The 25,120-nt window shown below is 38.6% G+C and overlaps 1 protein-coding gene across 1 annotated transcript in view; it reads left to right on the top strand.

The window, feature by feature from the left end:
- The first annotated feature begins 5,244 nt into the window (after positions 1–5,244).
- LOC106873590 (cilia- and flagella-associated protein 44) overlaps positions 5,245–25,120 on the top strand; it is a 192,187-nt gene continuing 172,311 nt past the window's right edge. Inside the window, exon 1 of the mRNA XM_014921024.3 lies at positions 5,245–5,535. The gene's annotated coding sequence lies outside the window, so the exon portion shown is untranslated. The remainder of the gene's footprint in view (positions 5,536–25,120) is intronic.

Raw genomic sequence — 25,120 nt, 5'->3', positions numbered from 1 at the left:
TTTTTGTATATTCGGAATCTACATAAATAATATTTGCATAGAAAATTTCATTAAAAAATATTCATTTTTCTGAAAGTTATGACCTTCCAAAGTCGGTAGTTAGGCCACATTGACAAACATGAGTTATATTTTATTGGCTGATTGTGTGTACTTGCACGTGTATGCGCTTGAGAGAGCGAGAGAGGAAGAGAGGGGAGGAAGGAATAGAGAACGCGTGATATATGTGTATAAGAACGCCATTACAGGCAGAAAGGAAGAAATATAAAAGTTGCTAGAAACAACAGCCAAATCTCCCTTAAATCACACAAAGTAAACGGAATTTTAAAAAATCTAATTACTGGACTGGAAAGTTCACATCGAGAAAATTCCATTGATGTAAAATTTTTTACGAAAAAGTGGAAAATCTGGATTTCTATAAACTTTTAAAAAGGCTTCACACAGACACACAACATCACGTTTATTACATACTAGGAGTATAACCCGACGTTGTCTGGATGTGACTTATTACACCAACTTAATATATAAATCTGAAATTGTGTGTTTGTGTGAAGCCTTTTTGAAAGTTTATAGAAATCCACATTTTCCACTTTTTCGTAAAAATTTTTACATCAATGGAATTTTCTCGATGTGAACTTTCCAGTGCAGTAATTATATTTTTAAAATTCCGTTTACTTTGTGTGATTTAAGGGAGATTTGGCTGTTGTTTCTAGCAACTTTTATATTTCATCCCTTCTACCTGGAACGCAATTCTTACACACGCGCTCAACATAAAAATATAGAGAGTAAGAGTAAAAGAGGGAGAGGGAGAGACAGAGAAAGTGATACATACAACGTCGTAGATTAAACTTTCATCTCAGTATTCTTTACCTATTTTTCATAACATAGATACGTAAAAACACACACAACCACACATACATGACCTGTGACAACAACATACACATTGCTCTCAATCTCTATTTATTTCTCCCCCTCTTCCTCTCTCGCTCTCTCAAACGTATACACGTGCAAGTAAACACAGTCATTCACATCGTGGTATATTTACAAAACATTGATGGCATAACTAGAGTTGTATCTCCCAACTTTGGAAGGTCATAACTTTCATAAAAATGAATATTTTTTAATGAAATTTTCTATGCATATATTATTTATTATGTAGATTCCAAATATACAAAAATTTCCGGTGAAAGTGTTTTGGAAGGGGGTGGGGTACAATATTCGGAAATTCCACTTAAATTCCTCTTAACTTCCAGGAAAATGAATATTTTTTCATGAAATTTTGTACAAATGTACCTTGATGTATGTACATTTCAAGCATGTAGGAATTTTGAAGGAAACAACTGCAGATTATTTTTCAGAAGTGTTCCCCACTCGGTGGTGTTTCGGAGCAAGTCGTCTATATTTGTTTCATTTTTCTCTATTATGTGCTTATGTGCATCCTTAGATTTCTAATGAAGTAATAGTCAGTGAAGAGAAGCAGTCATAAGAAAACTTTTAACTACCCCTATTCCTTTCTCTCCCCCTCTCTACCTCTTCCTCTCTCGCTCTCTCAAAAGCATACACGTGCAAGTACACAATCATTCAGTAAAATATAACTCATGTTCGTCAATGTTTTGTAAATTTACCACGATTTTCACTAGGATGTTAGGGTTAGGGTTTTAGGGTCAGGGTTAGGGTTTAGAATTAATGTTTCGGTTACGTTTTTTAGGGTCAGGGTTAGGGTTAGGGTTAGGGTTTAGGGTTAGTGTTAGGGTTAGTGTTAGGATTAGGTTTAGGATTAGGGTTGGGTAATCGTGTGGGTGTTAATCTGAAAAATTACAGATATGTGAAAAGTACCGACCCTGCCATCTATTATAACTTTTGTTGTTCTGTTTAATATATACATAGATTATGCCTCCAAAGAAGAGAGTTTGCTGGGGAAAGACAGCAACCGGTTTAAAATGACAGCCACAGACTGCAACAATTCACATTCCAGTAGCTACTTTGAACATAATGCAAAATGCTGCATCAACACCTTCTGCCCAATCTGATAGAATTCTGGCAAAACTGTTTAGCAACAGATCGACAGCAATTGCTTCATCACAAATTGCCATCCTAGCTCCTGTGAAAAGGGATTACCCTGCTATGTATAATCAGGACAGCGCAAAAAGTTGTTTTGCACAAGCATTTCTATAGCCAATTACACGGATGAAATTTACGTATGCTTAATAATTTTACGCAAAACAGCCTTCAGACTTTCCCTATTAATTTCATCGTCTTTTGAATTATGAACATATTTACATCATAAGGGTTTTTTCGTTGTAAGGCTTTCTTTTTTAGTTGATTTTCAGCTAGCAAGACTAATCGTAGATGGCATAATGAGTCACACCCGGACAAGGTCGGGTTATACTGCTAGTATACATACATGGACACACACGCAAATGAACCCACACATAACTCCCATACACACACAACAAACACTAACACATATACGCACCTAAGTATACATACATGGACTTATACATACGCACATACAACACACACAAATAACCCACATGCGATCCATAGAGCAAACCGCACTCATATACACACACACATATATATACACAAACACACACGCACACACAAATACAAGCACACACTGCAAGAAAAACACACTCACACAACATACACGTACATGCATACACGTGATCGATGTGTAAGAACGCCGTTACAGGTAGAAGGGAAGAAATATAAAAGTTGCTAGAAACAACAGCCAAATCTCCCTTAAAACGGAATTTAAAAAATCTAATTACTGCACTGGAAAGTTCACATCGAGAAAATTCCATTGATGTAAAAATGTTTACGAAAAAGTGGAAAATGTGGATTTCCATAAACTTTTTAAAAGGCTTCACACAGGCACACATCTTCAGCTTTATTATATTAGATAAGATAAGATAAGATAGTCTTGAGTTAAAATGTGTCGTTACCGTTTGTGTGCGTTCCCAATAAAAAAATAAATCACTTTCTTCTCGTCTTATTTTATTCAGTGTGTTCTCTCCCTTTGACTTCTGCAGTTTTTCATCCGATTTTCTCCATGTTTATTTATCTCTTCTCTTTCCTTCTCTCCTATGTCTGTTTCTTTCACTCCTTTTTCTCCTTTCTCTATCTCTCTGTCTCTCTCTTTAACTGACACGAAATAACTTTTGTTTAGAAATTGTCTTCAGTGTATTTCACATAGTCTTGCGTTTAAATCCATGTCGTTACGTTTTCTGTAGATTCTCACTGGAAAATAACTCAGTCATTTCTCATTTTGATTTATTCAGTTTCTAAATTGAGTTTTGCCACATATACCTAAACAGTGGTGGAGGCGCAATGGCCCAGTGGTTAGGGCAGCGGACTCACGGTCATAGGATCGCGGTTTCGATTCTCAGACCGGGCGTTGTGAGTGTTTATTGAGCGAAAACACCTAAATCTCCACGAGGCTCCGGCAGGGGATGGTGGCGAACCCAGCTGTACTCTTCCACCACAACTATCTCTCGCTCTTACTTCCTGTTTCTGTTGTGCCTGTAATTCAAAGGGTCAGACTTGTCACACTGTGTCACGCTGAATATCCCCCGAGAACTACGTTAAGGGTACACGTGTCTGTGGAGTGCTCAGCTACTTGCATGTTAATTTCACGAGCAGGCTGTTCCGTTGATCGGATCAACTGGAACCCTCGACGTCGTAAGCGACGGAATGCCAACAACAACCTAAACATTGACCTCTGTGTCTTCACTCTCGTTTTCCCAATGATTCTATCCCACATCTCTCAGTTTTTTCTCTTCATTTTCACTTTGTTTGTTTGTTTGTTTGTTTCTTTCCTTCCTTCCTTCTTTCCATGTTTCTTTCGTTCTTTTCTTCTTTCTTTCTCCCTCCTTTCTTTCTTTCCTTCTTTCTCCCGCTTTCTTTCTTTCCTTCTTTCTTCCGCTTTCTTTCTTTGTTTCTTTGTTTCTTTTTTCTTTCTTTCCCTCTTTTTTCTTTCTTTCTTTCTTTCCTTCCCTCTTTTTTCTTGCTTTCTTCCTTCCTCCATCTTTCTTTAATTCCTTCCTGCCTCCTTTCTTTCCTTCTTCCTTTCTTTCTTCCTTTCTTGCTTTCTTTCTTGCTTTCTTTCTTTCTTTCTCCCACTTTCTTTCCTTCTTTCTCTCTCCCTCCATCTTTCTTTATTTCGTTCTTATCCACTTTCTTGCTTTCTTTCTTTCTTTCTTTCGTTCTTCCTCACACTTTCTTTCTTTATTTCTTTCATTCTTTCTCTTTTCCTCCCTCTTTCTTTCTTTCTCACTCTTTCCTTCCCTTTTCTTTCTCCGTCTCTCCCTCTTTCTTTCTTTCTTTCTTTCTTTCTTTCTTTCTTTCTTTCTTTCTTTCTTTCTTTCTTTCTTTTTTTCTTTCTTTCTTTCTTTCCATCTTTTTTCTCTCTTTCTTTCTTTTTTCCCTCTTTTTTCTTTCTCCGTCTCTCCCTCTTTCTTTCTTTCTTTCTTTCTTTCTTTCTCTATCTTTCTTTACTTCCTTCCTGCCTTCTTTCTTTCCTTCTTCCTTCCTTCCTTCCTTTCTTTCTTTCTTCCTTCCTTCCTTTCTTTCTCCCTCTTTCTTTACTTCCTTTCTGCCTTCTTTCTTTCCTTCTTCCTTTCTTTCTTTCTTTCTTTCTTTCTCCCACTTTCTTTCCTTCTTTCTCTCTCCCTCCATCTTTCTTTATTTCGTTCTTATCCACTTTCTCTCTTTCTTTCTTTCTTTCTTTCTTCCTTCCTTTCTTTCTTTCTTTCTTTCTTCCTTCCTTCCTTCCTTCCTTCCTTTATTTCTTTCTTTCTTCCTTTCTTTCTTTCTTTCTTTCTTTCTTCTTTTCTTTCTTTCCTTTTTCTCATCTCTCCTTTCTTTTTTCTCCTGTCTTTCTTTCGTTCTTCCTCCCTCTTCCTTTCTTTCTTTATTTCTTTCATTCTTTCTTTTTTCCTCCCTCTTTCTTTCTTTATCTCTTTCATTCTTTCTTTTTTCCCCCTCTTTCTTTCTTTCTCCCTCTTTCCTTCCTTTTTCTTTCTCCGTCTCTCCCTCTTTCTTTCTTTCTCTCTCCGTCTTTCACTCTTTCTTTCTCCCTCCCTCCTGCTTTCTTCTTTTGTGTTGATTAAAGGTGGTGCTCCAGCATGGCCACAGTCAAATGACTGAAAAAAAAAAGAATTAAAAACTATGCCGTTTTAATCTGAGCAACGCCGGGTATCTCTGCTAGTACAACCATAAACAAGTAGCTAATTCGGTTATAGGGGAAGTAATTCAACATATTGTCAACGCGATGTAACGTGACTTAATTCGTCTTTTGTTTAGACTTAGAATCGTTTTTGTTTAAACCCCTTCTTTAAATTACGTTCGGGATTTAATTAGCATCTAAAATATAATTGATATATACGAATTCAAATTATGCAATAGAATGCGTTATATATAAATACGAAGAGAAATAATTTTTAAAAATTATTACTTCCCTCTTATTCCTTAGCAACCGTATCCCAGAGTAACGACAAACTGGTAGACAACGTCCTTTCAGTTGAGTGAACCAATGTAAGTTATTTCAGCTATCTATTTATAAATTCATTATATTGTATCCCCGCACCCGCTGTGTATATTATTTATTTTATACTAGTTTGAATATGTCTTTTAAAGAATATATTTTTTTATGTAGGTACAATAGTACTGATCGAAGAGATTCTGAGCGATCTACTTGTGACCCCACCGTCTTTGTTTTCATGCTTAGTATATATCGGACTGCATTGTGTGTGTATGTGTGTGTGTATGTATGTGTGTGTGTATGTATGTGTGTGTGTATGTATGTGTGTGTATGTATGTGTGTGTGGGGGTTATCTTCGTGTTTGTTTCCTATCACAGTCTGACGGTAAAAATAACAAGTACTGAAGGGGCGTGGGGGGAGGCGGTGCTGAGGCATTGGTGGAGCCCCGTAACTTACAAGATAAAAGATATATATATATATATATATATATATATATATATATATATATAGAGAGAGAGAGAGAGAGAGAGAGAGAAGGTGGGGTAAGGTGCGATTTGAGGGTAATTTGGCTATGTCTACCAGGTTAGATTTCCATACAAAGCAATGGGACTTGCGAGGTTTGAAGTGAAAGTGGGTAAGGAGTAAATAAATGGCAATGGGTAATTAAATTAGGTGCTTGTTTTTCTTTTTCTGTTTTCATTGATTTTTTTTTTAGGGTATTCGGCCTACGATCATAAGATCGCGAGTTCGATTCCCGGCGATGCGTTGGGTCCTTGAACAAGCTATTTGGCAAAATTGGGTAGTACCTGTAGTTCAAAGGGCCTGCCTTTTCACACTGTGTCACGCTGAATCTCCCTGAGGACTACGTTAAGGGTACACGAGTCTGTTGAGTGCTCACCCATATGCACGTTAAATTCTCATGCAGGCTGTTCGTTCATCGGATCAACTGGAACCCTTGTGGTCATAAGCGACGGAGTGCCAATAAGTCTTTGAATTTACCAGCATCATGGTAAAGAAAGATTTAATGGATGTAAACTCTTATTTTGTTTATCTCACACTGTTAATATTTCAGTTCTTTTATTATTATTATTATTATTATTATTATTATTATTATTATTATTATTATTATTATTATTATTAGTCAATAAGATAATTATTTAACGAATTAACTCAACGATTGTTTGATTAATCATCCATTTAACCAGTCATTCGATTAGATGTGTCAAAATTTTTTCGAAACCTTTGTTTCCTTGTTGATAAAAAGAGAGGGGCAAAAATAAATTTCACTAATAATTTTTGTGAAGTGGAGAGAGGTTAGTATTTCTCAGCTTAAGAACCCCTAGCATTGAGAGTCTATCATTGGTTTAAGTTCCCTCATTGGATCATTTGATTCCATATTATAATTGGACAGGTGTCTTCTACTATAGCCGCGGGCCGACCAAAGCCTTGTGAATGGATTTGGTAGACGGAAACAGAAAGAATCCCGTCTTGTATTACATATGTGACTAGGAGTGGCTGTGTGGTTAGTAGCATGCTTACGAATCGCATGGTTCCAAGTTCAGTCCCACTGCGTGGCATCTTGGGCAAGTGTCTTCTACTATAGCCTCGGGCCGACCAAAGCCTTGTGAGTGGATTTGGTAGGCAGAAACTGAAACAAGCCCGTCGGATATATATATGTATATGTATATATATATATATATATATATATATATATATATATATATATATATATATATGTAAGTATGTGTATTTATATATATATGTGTGTGTGTGTGTGTGTGTCTGTTTGTGTCCCCCCACCAACATCATTTGACAACCGATGTGGGTGTGCTTACATCCCCGTAACTTAGCGGTTCGGCAAAAGAGACCGATAGAGTAAGTACTAAGTTTACAAAGAATAAGTCCTGGGGTCGATTTGCTCGACTAAAGGCGGTGCTCCAGCATGGTCACAGTCAAATGACTGAAACAAGTAAAAGAGTAAAAGAGAGCAAAAAAGAATACACACACACACACACACACACACACATATATATATATATATATATATATATATATATATATATATATATATAACTGCCCTAACTCTTAGAAACACCAGTGTTTTAATGGTGGCAGCTGATGAAGGATTTGTCCTCTATGCGGCCTGCTTGTTTTTTGTAACTTGTTTATCATTTTGTCCATGTTTTTTTGCAACATCATGTACCCAGATATGTATCTATATGTACATGTAGATGAAGGTATGTACATACATGTACATATATATGCATATATTCATATATTGTTTGTATATATATATATATATATATATATATATATATATATATATATATATATATATATATATATATATATATATGTGTGTGTGTGTGTGTGTGTTTGTGTTGTCCCCCGCCACCGCTTGACTACCAGTGTTGGTTTGCTTATCTCCCTTTAACTTCACATTTCGGCAAAAGACACCATAATAAATACCAGGCTTAGAAAAAAAGAAAATAAATAAATAAATAATAATAATAATAATAATAATAATAATAATAATAATAATAATAATAATAATCCTTTCTACTAAATACACAAGGCCTGCAGTTTAGGGGGGAGGCTAATTGAATACATTGACCCCAGTGTTTCACTGGTACTTAATTTATTGACCCTGAAAGGACGAGAGGCAAAGTTGAACTCGACAGACGAAATACTGTTTGACATTTCGCCCCGCGTGCTAACGATTCTGCCAGCTCACCGCCTTAATAATGTTAATAATAATGCTTTCATTTATTTGCCATCAGGGTGACGGATGAGGGGGGACAATACAAAGACAAATATAAACTGTTGGGGCTTACATATAATGAAATGATACAAAAGAAAGAAAAAAGGTAAGTATACACAGTATACAATGTACAGGAAGGGACATATACGTAGTATACAAAGGTAAAAAAACAAAAAAGGATGGGGGCGGGAGGATGATAGAGATGTAGCCCTCCTGATACAGGATGACCACTTGAGATAATCGAGGAACCCCTTTGTCCAAGATTCCCCTGAACACCAAGAACATGTACCCTCCCCAATTCCTTCTCTACAACTCACAGGTCTACACTGAGAGCGATACCATCCACTCCATTTTTGAAACTTTCACTTATCTTTCAATAAACTTACTCAAGGACAGTACTTCCCTCTCCACTCTCAATTTTCTTTTCAAGTGAAACTTGAAGAAGTCAATGAAAGCTCTACCAGAGAGGAATGTATCTATCCTCATGCATTTCAGCCTTGTCCACCGAACAACCTCTTTTGCCACTGTCACCAGGCAAAAGAAAACTGTGTTGCCTGTCTAACTGAAGGAGGGCGGCAGGTCAATCATCACTACAGACACAGCCAATAGATGGATCTGTCCCACACGTGACAACAGCTGTTCGATATAACCACACAAGTCAGCAATGCCCAGACACTGAATGAGTGTATGCATAACAGTTTTGTCACTCTGCGCACACCTTGAACAAGCCTGTCTGACAACACATCCGTGTCTGTAGAGGTTGCCTCGAACTGGTTGTGCATCCTGGTAGCACTGCCAGGCCAAGGACATCTGGAAATTATCCATGATAGTTCTCGACCAGAAAATCCTCTGGAACAAACTAGCCAGTTCATTTTCATCAGAGCCCAGTCTCCCTCGTGAACGATGTTGCACTTCCTTGCAACTAGTCCTCTATAAATTTCTAAAGCGAAACATCCACCAATCCCATTCCCCACTGGTGGAGGGCTGTGAGCACCTGATGACATTCTAGGTAATAATAATCACCATCATCATCATCATCATTGTTTAACGTCTGCTTTCCATGCTAGCATGGGTTGGACGATTTGACTAAGGACTGGTGAAACCGGATGGCAACACCAGGCTCCAATCTGATTTGTCAGAGTTTCTACAGCTAGATGCCCTTCCTAACGCCAACCACTCAGAGAGTGTAGTGGGTGCTTTTACGTGTCACCCACACGAAGGCCAGTCAGGCGGTACTGGCAACGGCCACGCTCAAAATGGTGTATTTTATGTGCCACCAGCACAAGAGCCAGTCCAGGGGCACTGGCAAAGATCTCGCTCGAAAATCCTTATACATGTCACGGGCACAAGTGCCAGAAAGGCGACACTGGGCACAGGTGCTATTCCGATTTCGCTTTCGCTTGCCCCAATAAGTCTTTGCAAGCTGAGTTTCATGTCCAATGAAGGAGATGACGTTGGCACGGGTGCCAGTCGTCGAATTTAGTTCGATTTCACTTTCCTCAACAAGTGTCTTCGCAAGCGGAGTTTAGTGTCCAATGTAGGAAAGGTACACATAAGTGGGCTGGCAGAGGCCTTGGATTTAGGTCTCACTTGGCTTGCTGGGTCTTCTCATGCACAGCATATTTCCAAAGGTCTCGGTCAGAAGTCATCGCCTCGGTGATGCCCAATGTTCGAAGGTCTTGCCTCACCACCTCAGCCCAGGTCTTCCTGGGCCTACCTCTTCCACGGATTCCATCAACTGTTAGGGTGTGGCACTTTTTCACGCAGCTATCCTTGTCCATTCTCACCACATGACCATACCAGCGCAATCGTCTCTCTTGCACACCACAACTGATGCTTCTTATGTTCAGCTTTTCTCTCAAGAAACTTACACTCTGTTGAGTATGCACACTGACATTACTCATCCATGTCCTCAGCAGTCACAGCCCATGTTTCACTGCCATGTAGCATGGCTGTTCGTACACATACGTCATACAGTCTGCCTTTTACTCTGAGTGAGAGTCCCTTTGTCGCTAGCAGAGGTAAGAGCTCTCTGAACTTCGCCCAAGCTATTCTTATTCTAGCAGCTACACTTTCAGTGCACCCACCCCCACTACTAACTTGGTCACCCAGATAGCAGAAGCTATCAACTACCTCTAGTTTTTCTCCCTGGAGTGAGACAGAAGTTGTTTCCTGTTTGTTTACAGTGTTTATTGCACCTGAACATCTGCCACATACAAAAACTAACTTCCTAGTTAACCTGCCTTTGATATTGCTGCACCTCTTATGTGTCCATAGCTTGCATTGGGTACATCTTATAGAGTTTCCTGTCACTTGTCGACGAGGTAGTTTGCAAGAGGGTGTCATAGAATTGGTCTTTCAGCCCATCTGGTAGCCCCGGTTGAGGGGCATAGGATGAGATGACAGTAGCTAGCCTATGGTGAAGCACTAGTCTAATCTTAAGTACTCTGTCACATACTCTAACTACCTCGATTACCTTATCAACCCATTTCTCTGCTAGAAGTATTCCTACGCCCCCAACCCTGTCAGTGTTCCCTGCCCAGAAAATATTGTACCTGTGTTCTTTGCCTGTGAGGAACCTCGCAGAACCTCTCCATCTTACTTCTTGGATGCAGCACAGATCTATGCGTCGCCGTTCAAGCATCTCAACAATCTCACCAGACCTACCTTTCAGCGTGCCGACGTTGAGAGTGCCAATCCTGACAGTGTGGGAGGAGTGGGCCCGTGTAACCCTGGGATGGGGGAAAGCAGTGTCGTGTACCTGAAAAGAAAGCTTGCATTTGACAGAATTCATAAACAAAACAATACCTACAACCTTCATATACCACCCAATCTTTATGCGCTATAAGGTTGATAAGAAGGGAGGGGTGGTATAAGGTCACTAGCAGTGTTCGCGGGAGACAGCTAAGGATGGAAGATGATCTAAACTTCCGGTACTGGTGGAGGGGGTGGAAGGGCGGGCGTACCGCGGGCTAAGAGAGCTTCATCATGGGTTCTATCAGCATAGAAATTCCAATACGAATTGGGATGAAGTTGGAAAGTGAACTGGTTATAATAGGTTTGGGGACACGTATGAATCGAAGAGGAAGTGGGGCAGAGAGAGAGAGAGAGAGAGATAGAGGAACAGGTAGCAGTACATCACGCTGGTTAAATTCCTTGGGATTTTAGAAACAAAGTTGAAAGAAACACAGCAGTGTTTAAACCGTGAGATTAAATGCTTAAATCAGTAACAGAAATGAGAGTTAAATCGTAATTTTTAAAGTGAGGAGAGACAAAATTTCAGACAAGTTTGGGCTAGAGGAGCATAACTTGAATAAAGTAGAAGGAAAGGCGATAGCTTGAGTGAGGTAGAGAAAAGAAATACATAAATAATCATGAATTTAAGACAGAACAGAGATATGGAAGAGAAGAAATGTATAGATAGAGAAACGGACGTGGGGGGGGGGGGGAGCACAGCAAGAAGGGATAATATATAAGCGGATAAAATGTCTTAGCTGTTCATGTCTTGGAGAGCTTCGTCATGGGTTCTATCAGCATAGAAATTCCAATATGAATTGATAATGATGATAATAATAATAATAATAATAATAATAATAATAATAATGATATTAATAATCTTTTCTACTATAGGTGCAAAGCCTGAAATTTGTGAGGAGGGGCGTAGTCTGAAAATTGTGGGATGAGAATGACCGTCATTGATATTGACAAAGATACATTCACTTTGTTTCCTTTTCCACTTATTTCGGTGACCTACCAAGCAATGGTACTTATTTTATCAACTCCGAAAGGACGAAAGGCAAAGTCAACCTCGGCGAAATTTGAACTCAGAACAAGAAGACGGACGAAATACTAATGATTTCAAACTTTGCTCGAGGTCAGCAATTTTGGGGCGTGGGGCAAGTCATTGACCCCAGTGCCCAAATGTACTTATTTTACCAACCCCTAAAGGATAAAAGGCAAAGTTGACCTTGATGGAATTTGAACTTAGAGCATGAGATGGACGAAAATAGTGCTGATCATTTTGCATGGTGTGTTAACATTCCTGCCAGCCCACCGCCCAGACCTGGAAATGGAAGTAACTCGAATGTGGAATCTAAAAACAGAAACAATTCCTATCATAGTAGGCGCCTTAGGGATGATAAAAAAATATTCAGACAAATACATAACAAAAACACAGAGACTTACAAATATATATAACATACAGAAAATTGCATTACTGTGTACTGCACACATTCTACGCAAAACACTTTCAATACAGTAACCATAAGAGCATCACAGCAAACCACAGCACATACCCAAGGCACGCAGAGCTGCGCTCGGTAGTGAAGTGAAAGCACGCTATAAAAATAAAACTACTGAATAATAATAATAATAATAATAATAATCCTTTCTACTATAAGCACAAGGCCTGAAATTTGGTACCTAATTATCGACCCCGAAAGGATGAAAGTCAATGTCGACCTTGGCAGAATTTGAACTCAGAACATGGAGACGGATGAAAATGCTACTGAGCATTTTGCCCAGCTTGTTAACATTCTTGCCAACTCGCTGTCCTAATAATAATAATAATAATATTTAGAAGAAGAAGAAGAAGAAGAAGAAAAAGAATTACAGGTTCAATTTATTCGATTAGACATTTCAAGGCGGTGCTCCAATATGGCCACATTCTATTGACTGAAACAAATGAAAGAAAATAGAGACGATAGTTCAATCAATTAAAATCCATGTGCACAACAAGGCATACGACTTCTTCCTTCCGTCTTTTCCTGTCATCAGCGAAACACATTTTTTCCACCATTTTCCATCCTTTCCTTTCTTTGGTAGTACAATGAAATAAGTGGAAAAGGAAACAATGTGAATGTATCTTTGTTGATATCGATAATGATAAGTGAATGTTTCAATAGACCTGACCTTCTACCCACTGAATTTGTATATAAATAACACTGCATAACAAATTTTAAGTTTTATTTCTTTTTTTATGTCTTTAATCAGTAAGTGTTATTTCCTATTTGCTTCTATCTAGAAATCAAAGGAAATGACTACTATTCCCTTCAGGCTTTGCTTTTGTAACCTGGACATCAGTGTTTGAAACTGACCTATTTTTCATTACATTTCAGACAGATTCAGCACTGTGTTGCTGATGCAGAAATCTCATTATAACGCATATTCTGCTCAATACAACAGATTAGCTTGTCATTTGCTTGACCTTAACCACTTGAGCATGTCCCTTAGTGGTTGACAATATGTGCGTCTCTGATCATGAGCAAGAAGTAGTGGGGGAGTATCATAGTCATGTGTTGAGTGGGATTCTTTGGGGTTTGAATGAATGTAACAGAAGCAAAGTTTGAAGGAAATATTAGCTATTTTTCATACTTTCTAGGGGTAAACAGACAGGAAAAACAGTTGCTACCCAAAGAAAAAAAATTGTGCTACACAGTGCAATCAGTATTCTACAGACAGACAGCACATGCGTCCATAGCATAATTCTCAAGTAGACTCAGCTTGACTCAGCATGTGACAAAGAAGCTTCTTTAAATTACAAATATAATCCTTCCCAGTGGGAAGTGAACTCCTCAAGTATTCAATATTTTCTTACATCCTTTTTCAGACCTTTTCAAAAGTTCAAACCTATTTTTTTCTTTCTTTTTCTCTTTTTATCCCATCAAACCAGGGTACAACAAACAAAAAAAAACTGGAATTTTTGTTCGAATAGGTCTGCTTGACCAGGTCTGACCCTGAAGGGGCAAAGCAGCAAGAAAACAATAATAATTAGTTAACCAATGAGGAAATTCCCTATGTAGTCGCTCTGCTGGCTGCAAATAATGGCCAAGTCATCCTCAAATCACATCTAACCACCTTCAACAAACAAACAAACTAACCAACAAATAAATAAATAAATAATTGATAATCTAACAAAATAATCCTTTATATATAAAAGAAAGCATGCTCATAGCAGAATTGTTTTTTAATTATTTTCATAGGTGTAGTCTATCAGGAAATGACCAAGAGCTAAATAACAACTGGTTTCTACTGTAAGCATAAGTACCCAATTTATAACTATCACGCATATAGTTGATGAATTCGACTCTAATAATGTAGTAGTTAAACTCTAACGTTTAACTGGTGCTTTATTTTATTGTCAAGAGGAATATGACAAATAGAAGATCAGTCAGAGAACATGATTTTCGTAGCAATAATATGTTGCTAAATATTTTGCATCCATGTGGAAATAATTATCTCTGTTATTGTCGCCGCAGTTGTCATCATCACACTTATCTTCCTCATTCTCAATATCATTATACTTTAACACCTTTTTGTTGTTGTTGCTGCTGCTGCTGCTTTTGTTGTTGTTGTTGTTGTTGTCCTCCTCCTCCTCCTCCTCCTCCTCCTCCTCCTCCTAACATTTAAGCATCAACGATTGATATCCATCGTAATAATGTTGGTTATCAACCGTGGGTACTTCGAGAAATATACAAATACCGCAGGTTTTATTGTTTTTCACACGTATGTTAAATTGAAAATGTTTCACAAACAGACAAGAAAAACAACTCTTTCTCGAAGTACTTATGAGGAAGCAGCAAGCAAGGGAAATAACTCCAATAGTTGATTAAAATATTGGGCACAATATGCACAATGTCAGTATTACCGTTTCATAGTAGGGCGGTGAGCTGGCATAATTATTAACATTCGACTTTGCCTTTGCCAAGGTCGACTTTGCCTTTCATCCTTTCGGGGTTGATAAAATAAATACTAGTTGAATACTGGGGTCGATGCCCCGAAATTGCTGGCCTTGTGCCAAAACTTGAAATCAATATTACATTTCATCTTTTGGGTGTCCTTGAAGTAAGTATTGGGATTAGTACAACTGGCTACTCTCTCCCACCTTTATGTCTGTGTTGGAACCTATTAACGGAATGGTAAAATTGTTAGAGCATCTGGAAAATGCTTTACAGTAGTGCTACTCAAAGTGGTGGTCCGTGGACTGGTACCGGTCCGCGAGCCATCAGCTGCCAGCACACAGAGAGTTTCCAGAAAAGGAAGAGACATAATAAAATGCTTATGTAACATTGTATTATTTGTTTGCAAAATAAATATAAGATAAAAAAAAAATTGTCGACTTTTATTTATATTGTTTCCGGTATAAATTAATATTATTAAGAAATATTACCGGTCTCTAGCACATTGGAAAAAAAAAAACTGCTGGTGTGCCACATCAGATGGTTTGAGAAGGACTGCTTTACAGTATTTATTCCAGCATTTGATGTCCTATGTTCAAATCCTGCTGAGGCCATCTTTGCTCTCCATCCCTCTGAGGTCAATAAAATGAAATGAAAGCCATGTAATTGGGACCGATTACATTGACAAACTATCCCTAAATTTCTGGCTTTATTCTTTGACAGAATCATTAGTGAGTTAGACAAAATACATGTTTTACAATTTGTTCTGCCCGTTTGCATTTTGAATTCAAATCTCACTGGAATCAACATTGCTGTTCATACCTCTGGAGTCAATAAAAAAGAGTACCAGTCAAGAACTGGGGTGAATTTTATTTAATTGAAGTTGGCAACAGGAAGGGCATCCAGATATAGAAAACTCCCCCAACATATGCTCATCTGACCCATGCAAGTATAGAAAAGCAGACATTAAAACCATGATGACTAATATTTATAGAGGGTTTAGTTAATCCAACTACCCTCTTTATATGATTGACATTTGTGGAGTATTTGTTTTTATTTTCATTTGCTGGGTTGGGAGAAACTGCTTGTCATGTAACTCTTGCAGTTATCCTACTAGATAACTGAGATTGATGCTATTATTTCATGCAAATTAGTGTACCCAACCAGAGATTTCTCTAATAGTAATAATAATAAGAAGAAGAAGAATAATGATGATGATGATGATAATAACAATAATAATAGATTCAAATTATGGCACAAGGCCAGCAAGTTCAGACAAAGGGATTAAGTCAATTACATTGACTCTAGTGCTCAAGTGGTCCTTATTTTATTAATCCTGAAAGGATGAAAACCAAAGGTGACCTTGATGGAATTTGAACACAAAATGTAAAGACAGGCAAAATGCTGCTAAACATTTTATCACAGCACTTATGATCCTGCCAGCTCACCACCTTAATAATAATAATGATCCTTTCAACTAAAGGCATAAGACTTGAAATTTGGGAGTGGGGACTAGTTAATTACATCAACCCCAGTGTTTTACTGGTACTTAATTTATCAACCCCCAAAAGAATGAAAAGCAAAGTCAACCTCAGTGAAATTTGAACTCAAAAAGTAAAGACAGACAAAATGCTGCTATGCCCAGCATGCTAATGATTCTGCCTACTTACTGCTTTAATAATAATAATAATAATAATAATAATAATAATAATAATAATAATAATAATAATCCTTTCTACTATAGGCACAAGTCTTGAAACTTTGGGGAGAGAGCTAGTTGATTACATCCAATCCCAGTGCACAACTGGTATTTATTTTATCGACCCTGAAAGGTTGAAAGGCAAAGTTGACCTTGGCAGAATTTGAACTCAGAACGTAAAGATGGATGAAATGCTGCTAAGTATTTTGCCTGGTGTGCTAATGATTCTGCTAGCTCACTGCCTTAATAATAATAATATTTTCTACTGGAAGCACAAAGCCTCAGTTTTGGGAGAAGAGATTAAGTCGATCACATTGACTCCTGTGTGTAACTGGTACTTATTTAATCAATCCTGAAAGTATGAAAGGTAAAGTCAATCCCAGTAGAATTTGAACTCAGAATGTAGTGGCAGATAAAATACCATAAAGTATTTTGCCTGGCGTGCTAATGATTCTGCCAGCTCACTGTCTTAATAATAATAATAATTGTAATAATAATAATAATAATAATAATAATAATAATAATCATAACAATAATAATAATAATAATACCCCAGAAGGAGTCATTGAAAACGAGAATTGCAATATCCTGTGGGATGTAATGATCCAGTGCGATCACCTGATAGACATAGGAAACTGGACATTGATGTGGTGAATAGAAAAGAAAGAACATGTATGTTTATCAACATAGCATGCTCTGGTGACAACAGGATCAATGTGAAAGAAGAAGAAAAAATAAACTATGGCGATTTAAAGTGGGAAATACGAAGGTTGTGGTCAAGGAAGAGAGTAGATTTGATACCAATAGTAATTGGTGCACTTGGAAGTATCAGCACTCAACTACCAACAAGGCTGAAAAAGATTAGTGCAAGTGTGAAGGTAGAACACCTACAATAATCAGCATTGCTTGGAACTGCAAGAATACTTCGCAGGGTTCTTGAAGCGTGACCAGTAAACAAGTATCACCTTAGTCTGCTGGCTGTGAACAGCTGACACATTCCATCATACCCAGAAAAATAAGCTGTGAGTTTTCATATAATAATAATAATAATAATAATAATAATACTGAAATACTGAAATATGTAATGTTGACAGAAAAATACGAAAACTGTTGACAATGCATAGAATGCACCACCCTAAGGCAGATATAGAACGTCTTTATCTGCCAAGAAAAGAAGGAGGCCGAGGACTTTTACAGCTGGCATTATCAATGAAGGTAGCCACAATTGGCCTAGACACCTATCTGAAAAACTCTGAGGACTGGATGCTAAAACTTGTCTTAAAATATGAAAGCAAGAAAGCATCTTACTCAGTAGCAAAACAGGCAAAGGAACATCTAAGTGAATTCCAATTGCAACAAATTCAAGAATTAGACGAACTAGAAACACCTGCAGAAAAAGCTAAGCGCTTGAAAACCCGTGCTAAAATTGCTGCCTTAGCTATTATGACTGAAAAATGGCATGGAAAACCTCTCAATGGCAAATACCCAAAGAGAGCGAATAATGCAGATATTGACAAAGCCCTTACCCACCAATGGTTAATGGCCTCTGACTTGAAATCAGAAACAGAGGGGTTTATCATAGCAGCCCAAGATCAATGCCTACCTACAAAGAACTACCAGGCCAACATATTAAAGAACGGCAGCTCCCCATTATGTCGTATATGCCAACAACAAAATGAGACCATCGATCTTGTTGTCTCCATGTGCAGTCTGCTTGCGCCTACAGAGTATCTCAACAGGCATGATAGAGCTGCACAATATATTCACTGGGTAATATGCAAAAACCTGGACTTGCCCCATGATAAAAACTGGTGGGAACACAAACCACCCCCAGTACTTGAAAACGATCACATTGCACTCCTCTGGAACTTCACCATTCAAACCGACAGAAAGATAGACGCAAATAGGCCAGACATCATACTGAAAGACTTCAGACAAAAATCATGCCTCCTCATTGATATGACTGTCCCAATCGATATAAACGTATCTGTCAAGACCTACCAAAAACTGAGCAAATATAAAGATCTTGAAATAGAAATTAGCAAAATGTGGAATCTGAAGACGAAAACAATACCTATTGTCATAGGTGCCCTGGGAATGACAGCGAAACGGGCTGATTACTACCTAGATCAGATTCCAGGAAACCCCAAAATGGCTGAAGTTCAAAAGATAGTGCTCATGGGAACTGCCCATATCCGACGTAAAATACTGTCTATGTGATCTCAAATTTTAAAGCAAACACATAATTTTCTTATGGTTTCTTAAACATTCACTTGAACAAAACTGTACAAATCCAAATATATGGTACTCTAGGCATAACACCTACATGAATTTCTAACTTGTTGTCTCTTGAGGTCTCTGGGTGAGACTTGGATCCAACTTGTACAAATGCAAAACAAAAGTCAAACATAAAATAATAATAATAATAATAATAATAATAATAATTGACAACAGGAAAATAAGCCATCTATTTTATATGGATGATTTAAAACTATATGGCAAAGATGATGAAGAGCTTGAAGGACTACTACATACTGTGAAAGGATTCAGTGATGATATTGGGATGGAGTTTGGCCTTGAAAAGTGTACCAAAGCCACTTTTAAGAAAGGGAAACTGGTAAAGTCAAATTCAATAGAATTAGATATCGAAACAGTAATAAAGGAACTTGAGCAGGAACAAACCTATAAATACCTAGGAATAAATGAAGGCTCTGGTATCCAGCATGCAAGCATGAAAGAGAAGGTTAGGAAGGAATGTTATAGAAGAGTTCGAGCAGTTCTGAAGTCTGAGCTGAATGCATATAATAAGGTGTTAGCCATAAATTCCTTAGCAGTCCCAGTTGTTCTTTATAGCTTCAATGTGCTTAACTGGAATACCAGTGAAATAATGAAAATTGATAGAAAAATCCGCAAGCTACTGACTTGTAATAAGATGCACCATTCAAAGGCAGATGTGGATCGTCTTTACCTTTCCAGAGCTCAGGGAGGGCGAGGCTTGATCCAGCTTGAACTTACGTACAAAATCACCACAATCGGACTGGCCAAATACCTTGAAACAACCAACGATTGGATGCTGAAACTTGTTGAAAAACATGAAAGACCAAAAAAACTTCACTCTATTCTGAAAGAGAGCAAAACATTTGCTACTGATCTCTTAGATACCCACCAGCTTGATCAGGTTGAAGGAAATGCACCAACAGCTGCTACAAAGAAAATAAAATTAATTGCAAAGACAAATGCTCATGAAAAATTAGCTAGCAGATGGGAACAGAAACCTCTGCATGGCAAGTATGTGGCTCGTAGCAAACAAGCTGATGTCAACCAGAAACACACGCATCAATGGTTACGAAGTTCAGGGCTAAAAGCAGAGAGTGAAGGTTTCATATTAGCTGCTCAAGACCAAAGCTTATTAACCCGGAACTACCTAGCCAATGTGATAAAAAATGGTGTTGTCCCAAAATGCTGATTCTGTAACGATAAGATTGAAACTATAGACCACCTAATCTCAGGGTGTAGAGTCTTAGCACCTTTAGAATATAAAGCAAGACATGACAGAGTTGGCCAGTATTTACACTGGACAATATGTCGGCATTATAAAATCAAAACCACTGACAAATGGTATAAACACCATCCTGAAGCTGTGACTGAGGGAGAAAATGTGTCGATTCTCTGGGACTTCCCTGTACATACCGACAAAACTATAAAACTCACTGCCTCCTAGCTATACCTCTAAAACCACTTACACATATACACATGAACAAATAGTTTTTGGTTTTATAATAAATGCGTCATGACTACAGGAGATGTGCATTTGATTCCCATAAGCAGTCATTGAATATTATTATAAAAGATCAGACAAAGAAGACGTGTTTATTAATTGACATGAGTATTCCCTCTGATCATAATATAGCGGCGAAAGAATTTGACAAGATCAGTAAATATAAAGATTTGCTAATAGAAATTGAAAAAATGTGGCACCTCAAGGCGACTACCGTACCAGTGATTGTAGGATCTCTAGGAATGATAAAAAAAGGTACTGAAACCTATTTGAAAATGATACCAGGCTTACCATCCCTACAGGAAGTGCAAAAAATCGTGCTAACTGGAACGACTCATGTACTGAGAAGAGCATTATCACTGTGAAAACAACATCCATTCATGAATTTATCTATTTATTAATTTTTTTTTTAAATACATATTTTACCTATGAATTTGCGTGTGTAAACTGGAAATGCATACAATGAGCTTCTCTGCCCAAGGTATATGGAAAATACTCGGCGAGAAATGGAAGAAAATTTGAAGAAAGATGAAAAAAAAACAACATAATAATAATATAATAAAAATCAAAGAAGAGCTTTTACAAAAGAGCTGTTACAAAAGGTCTGTGCCTTGGCATGGCCAGAATAATCAGGAAAGTATTAGATAGTTGAGAAGAACAGATCTTGTGGTACTGTAGGCTGCAGGTAGCAAGCTCACTAAACATGCAAGACTTCAGGAGTTCCATAAAAACTTGAGTTAAAAGGAGTAATATTAGCAATAATTTTTAACACATGCACAAAATTTTGTGGGGTGTTTACTTGTAAAGTAAAGGCAATGCCTATAGCTTTTGTAGACTCTCCAAAATCACTGATATTGATGCTATTAACATTCTTAAAGATCCTTTGCATGTGAAATCTGTTCAAGTCTACAGGATAAACATGAGCATGAAGGGAATTTCAGAGTGTCAAAGTTCTGATAAGAAAGAGCTGGGCGTAGCAATCTGGGCAGAATCTGGAGTCGGGATGGGTAGACATAGAGTGATGAAAGGAAGAGAGATGAGTGGGTTGGGAATGTCTGAAGCTCTGAGGTGCAGAGACCATTATAGTATTAGTAGAAAAGGAGAGAAATGACACTGTGTACCTGTGATTCAGAGACTAGAGTGACTTAAAGCTAATCAGTTGTGTAGCTCTTTATCTGAATGTGGCCAAGGATATTTGTGTGCAGCAACAGCAGCAGCGTTTTATCTTAAGCTTCACCAGAACTTTGTTTGAGTATTAATTATTGCTAGGAGCTAAAATATCTTTTGACGATGTCCTAGCTATATTATGGACATGCTTTTATTAATTTCAGAGTATGAAAGACAGGCTTAAAATATATAAAACTAAACTACAAAAGTAGCACATTTATAAAGTATAGCATTCTTTACAATTTCATCCAGCTTTACCTTTGCATTACTGATAAAAATTAAAATGTCTGTCTTTTATCTTTTAGCTTTTACTTATTTCAGTCATTGGACTGCGGCCATGCCGGGGCACTGCCGTGAAAGGTTTAGTCAAACAAATTAGTCTCAGTACCTATTTTCTAAGCTTGGTAGTTATTCTGTAGGTCTCTCTCCACCAAACTGCTAAGTTACCAGGATGTAAACAAACAACACCAGTTGTCAAGTGATGGGTGGGGAAGATAAACACATACATAGGGAAACACACACACACACACACACACACATGTATGTGTGGCCCCATCACTTCTTTTAAGTCAAGTACTTATTCTTTTGCCAGACTGCTAAGTTACAGGGATGTAAACAAACCAATACCAGTTGTCAAGCAGTGATGGAGAGGACAAACTCAGACACAAAGACACACACATACATACATACATACATACATATATATTTATATATATATATATATATATATATATATATATATATATATATATATATATATATATATATATACCATCATCATCATCGTTTAACGTCCGCTTTCCATGCTAGCATGGGTTGGACGATTTGACTGAGGACTGGTGAAACCGGATGGCAACACCAGGCTCCAATCTGATTTGGCAGAGTTTCTACAGCTGGATGCCTTTCCTAACGCCAACCACTCCGAGAGTGTAGTGGATGCTTTTACATGTCACTGGCATGATGGCCAGTCAGGTGGTACTGGCAACGGCCACGCTCAAAATGGTGTATTTTACATGCCACCCGCACAAGAGCTAGTCCAGCAGCACTGCAACGATCTTGCTCGAAAGTCCTTACACATACCACGAGCACAAATGCCAGAAAGGCGACGCTGGGCACAGGTGCTATCACGATTTCACTTTCACTTGCTCCAACAGGTCTTCGCAAGCTGAGTTTCGTGTCCAATGAAGGAGATGATGTTGGCATGGGTGCCAGTCGTCGAATTTAGTTCGATTTCGATTTCACTTGCCTCAAGAGGTCTTCGCAAGTGGAGTTTAGTGTCCAATGAAGGAAAGGAATGCATAAGTGGGCTGGCTACACCCCTGGCAGAGGCCTTGGATTTAGGTCTCACTTGGCTTGCCAGGTCTGCTCATGCACAGCATATTTCCAAAGGTCTCGGTCAGAAGTCATCGCCTCGGTGAGGCCCAATGTTCATAGGTCTTGCCTCACCACATCATCCCAGGTCATCATGGGCCTACCTCTTCCACAGGTTCCCTCAACTGCTAAGGTGTGGCACTTTTTCACACAGCTATCCTCGTCCATTCTCATCACATGACTATACCAACACAATCATCTCTCTTGCACACCACAACTGATGCTTCTTAGGTTCAACTTTTCTCTCAAGGTACTTACACTCTGTCTAGTATGCACACTGACATTACATATCCATCGGAGCATACTGGCTTCATTCCTTGTGAGCTTAGGCATGTCTTCAGCAGTCACGGCCCATGTTTCACTGCCATGAAGCATGGCTGTTCATACACATGCGTCATACAGTCTGCCTTTTACTCTGAGAGAGAGACCCTTTGTCAACAGCAGAGGTAAGAGCTCTCTGAACTTTGCCCAGGCTATTCTTATTCTAGCAGCTACTAACTTGGTCACCTAGACAGTGGAAGCTATCAACCACTTCTAGTTTTACTCCCTGGAATGTGGCAGAAGTTGTTTTCTACACATTTACAATGTTTATAGCTCCTGAACATCTGCTACATACAACAACTAACTTCCTAGTTAACCTTCCTTTGATATTGCTGCACCTCTTATGTGTCCATAGCTTGCACTGGGTGCATCTTATAGAGTTTCTACCTACGCCTTTTCTACAGATCGAGCAGGGCCATCTACCTGAAGGTGTTTGTGATTTTTCTACCTTCCTACTTATTAGGACTTTGGTTTTAGCTAAATTGATTTTAAGGCCCTTCGACTCTAGTCCTTGCTTCCACACCTGAAACTTCTCCTCTAGTTCTGATAGTGACTCAGCAATTAGTGCAAGGTCATCAGCATAGAGGAGCTTCCAGGGGCATCCTGTCTTGAATTCCTCTGTTATAGCCTGGAGGACTATGATAAATAGGAGGGGGCTGAGGACAGAACCTTGGTGGACACCTACCTCTACCCGGAATTCTTCACTGTACTCATTGCCAACCCTCACCTTACTGACAGCGTCTCTGTACATGGCTCGCACAGCTCTCACTAACCATTCTTCTATCCCAAGTTTCCTCATTGACCACCAGATAAGGGATCGGGGGACCCTGTCAAAGGCTTTCTCCATGTCAACGAAAGCCAGGTACATAGGTTTATCCTTGGCTAGGTATTTCTCCTGAAGCTGTCTTACCAGAAATATAGCATCAGTGGTGCTTTTCCCAGGCACGAACCCAAACTGCATCTCATCTAAACTGACCTGCTCCCTAAATAGTTGGGATATGACCTTCTCCGTGACTTTCATTACTTGATCTAACATCTTGATACCTCTATAATTATTTGTATCTAAAGCGTCACCTTTATCTTTGTAGCAGTTGACTATGATGCTGCTACACCAGTCATTGGGTATGACTCCTTCGTGTATCACCTGGTTCGTAATACGGGTGACTAGGCTATAGCCGACACTGCCAAATATTTTGAGCGTCTCTGCAGTGATTCCTGATGGGCCGGGGGCCTTCCCTGTCTTCATACTCTTAATTGCTTTATCTACCATGGTACTGTCAACTCGGATAGCTGGTCCCTCTGTTGGGTCGACATTCGGCAGACCCTCTTTCTCCCATTCATTCTCTTTATTGAGCAATCTTTCGTAGTGGCATCTCCAGACCTCTTTCTTTGCATCCTCATTTAGTGTAAGCGTACCATCATCCATGCGAACACATTTCTCTCCTACAACATCACGATTCTCTCTCACACACTGTCTTGCGACATGAAATACCTCAAGTCTTTGGTCCTCACGGCACAGAACAGTGGCAAATCTTTTCTTATCTGCTTCCCCTCTGGCTAAATAAACCTGTTGCCTAGCTACCCTTCTGGCAGTCTGATACAATTCCCTGCTACCACCGTTCTTCCAGTCCTTCCAGGCCTGTTTCTTTTCCCTAATTGCCCTGTCAACAACATTGTTCCACCACCACGTTATTTTCGGTCGAGAGGGGACTTTGCACCATCCACAGATCTGGTCAGTGGCCCTCAGCAGGTTGTCCTGTAGAAACATCCAGTTCTCTTCTACATTGTGTGAAGTTACATCCGTCTCTCTCTATATATACATGATGGGATTCTTTTAGTTTCTGTCTACCAAATCCACTCACAA

This window comes from Octopus bimaculoides, chromosome 5 (genome assembly GCF_046866305.1).
Source record: "Octopus bimaculoides isolate indiv1 chromosome 5, ASM4686630v1, whole genome shotgun sequence".
Classification (NCBI taxonomy): domain Eukaryota; kingdom Metazoa; phylum Mollusca; class Cephalopoda; order Octopoda; family Octopodidae; genus Octopus; species Octopus bimaculoides.
The sequence above is the reverse complement of the archived record's forward strand: the minus strand, read 5'-3'. Positions and strand labels throughout refer to the sequence as shown.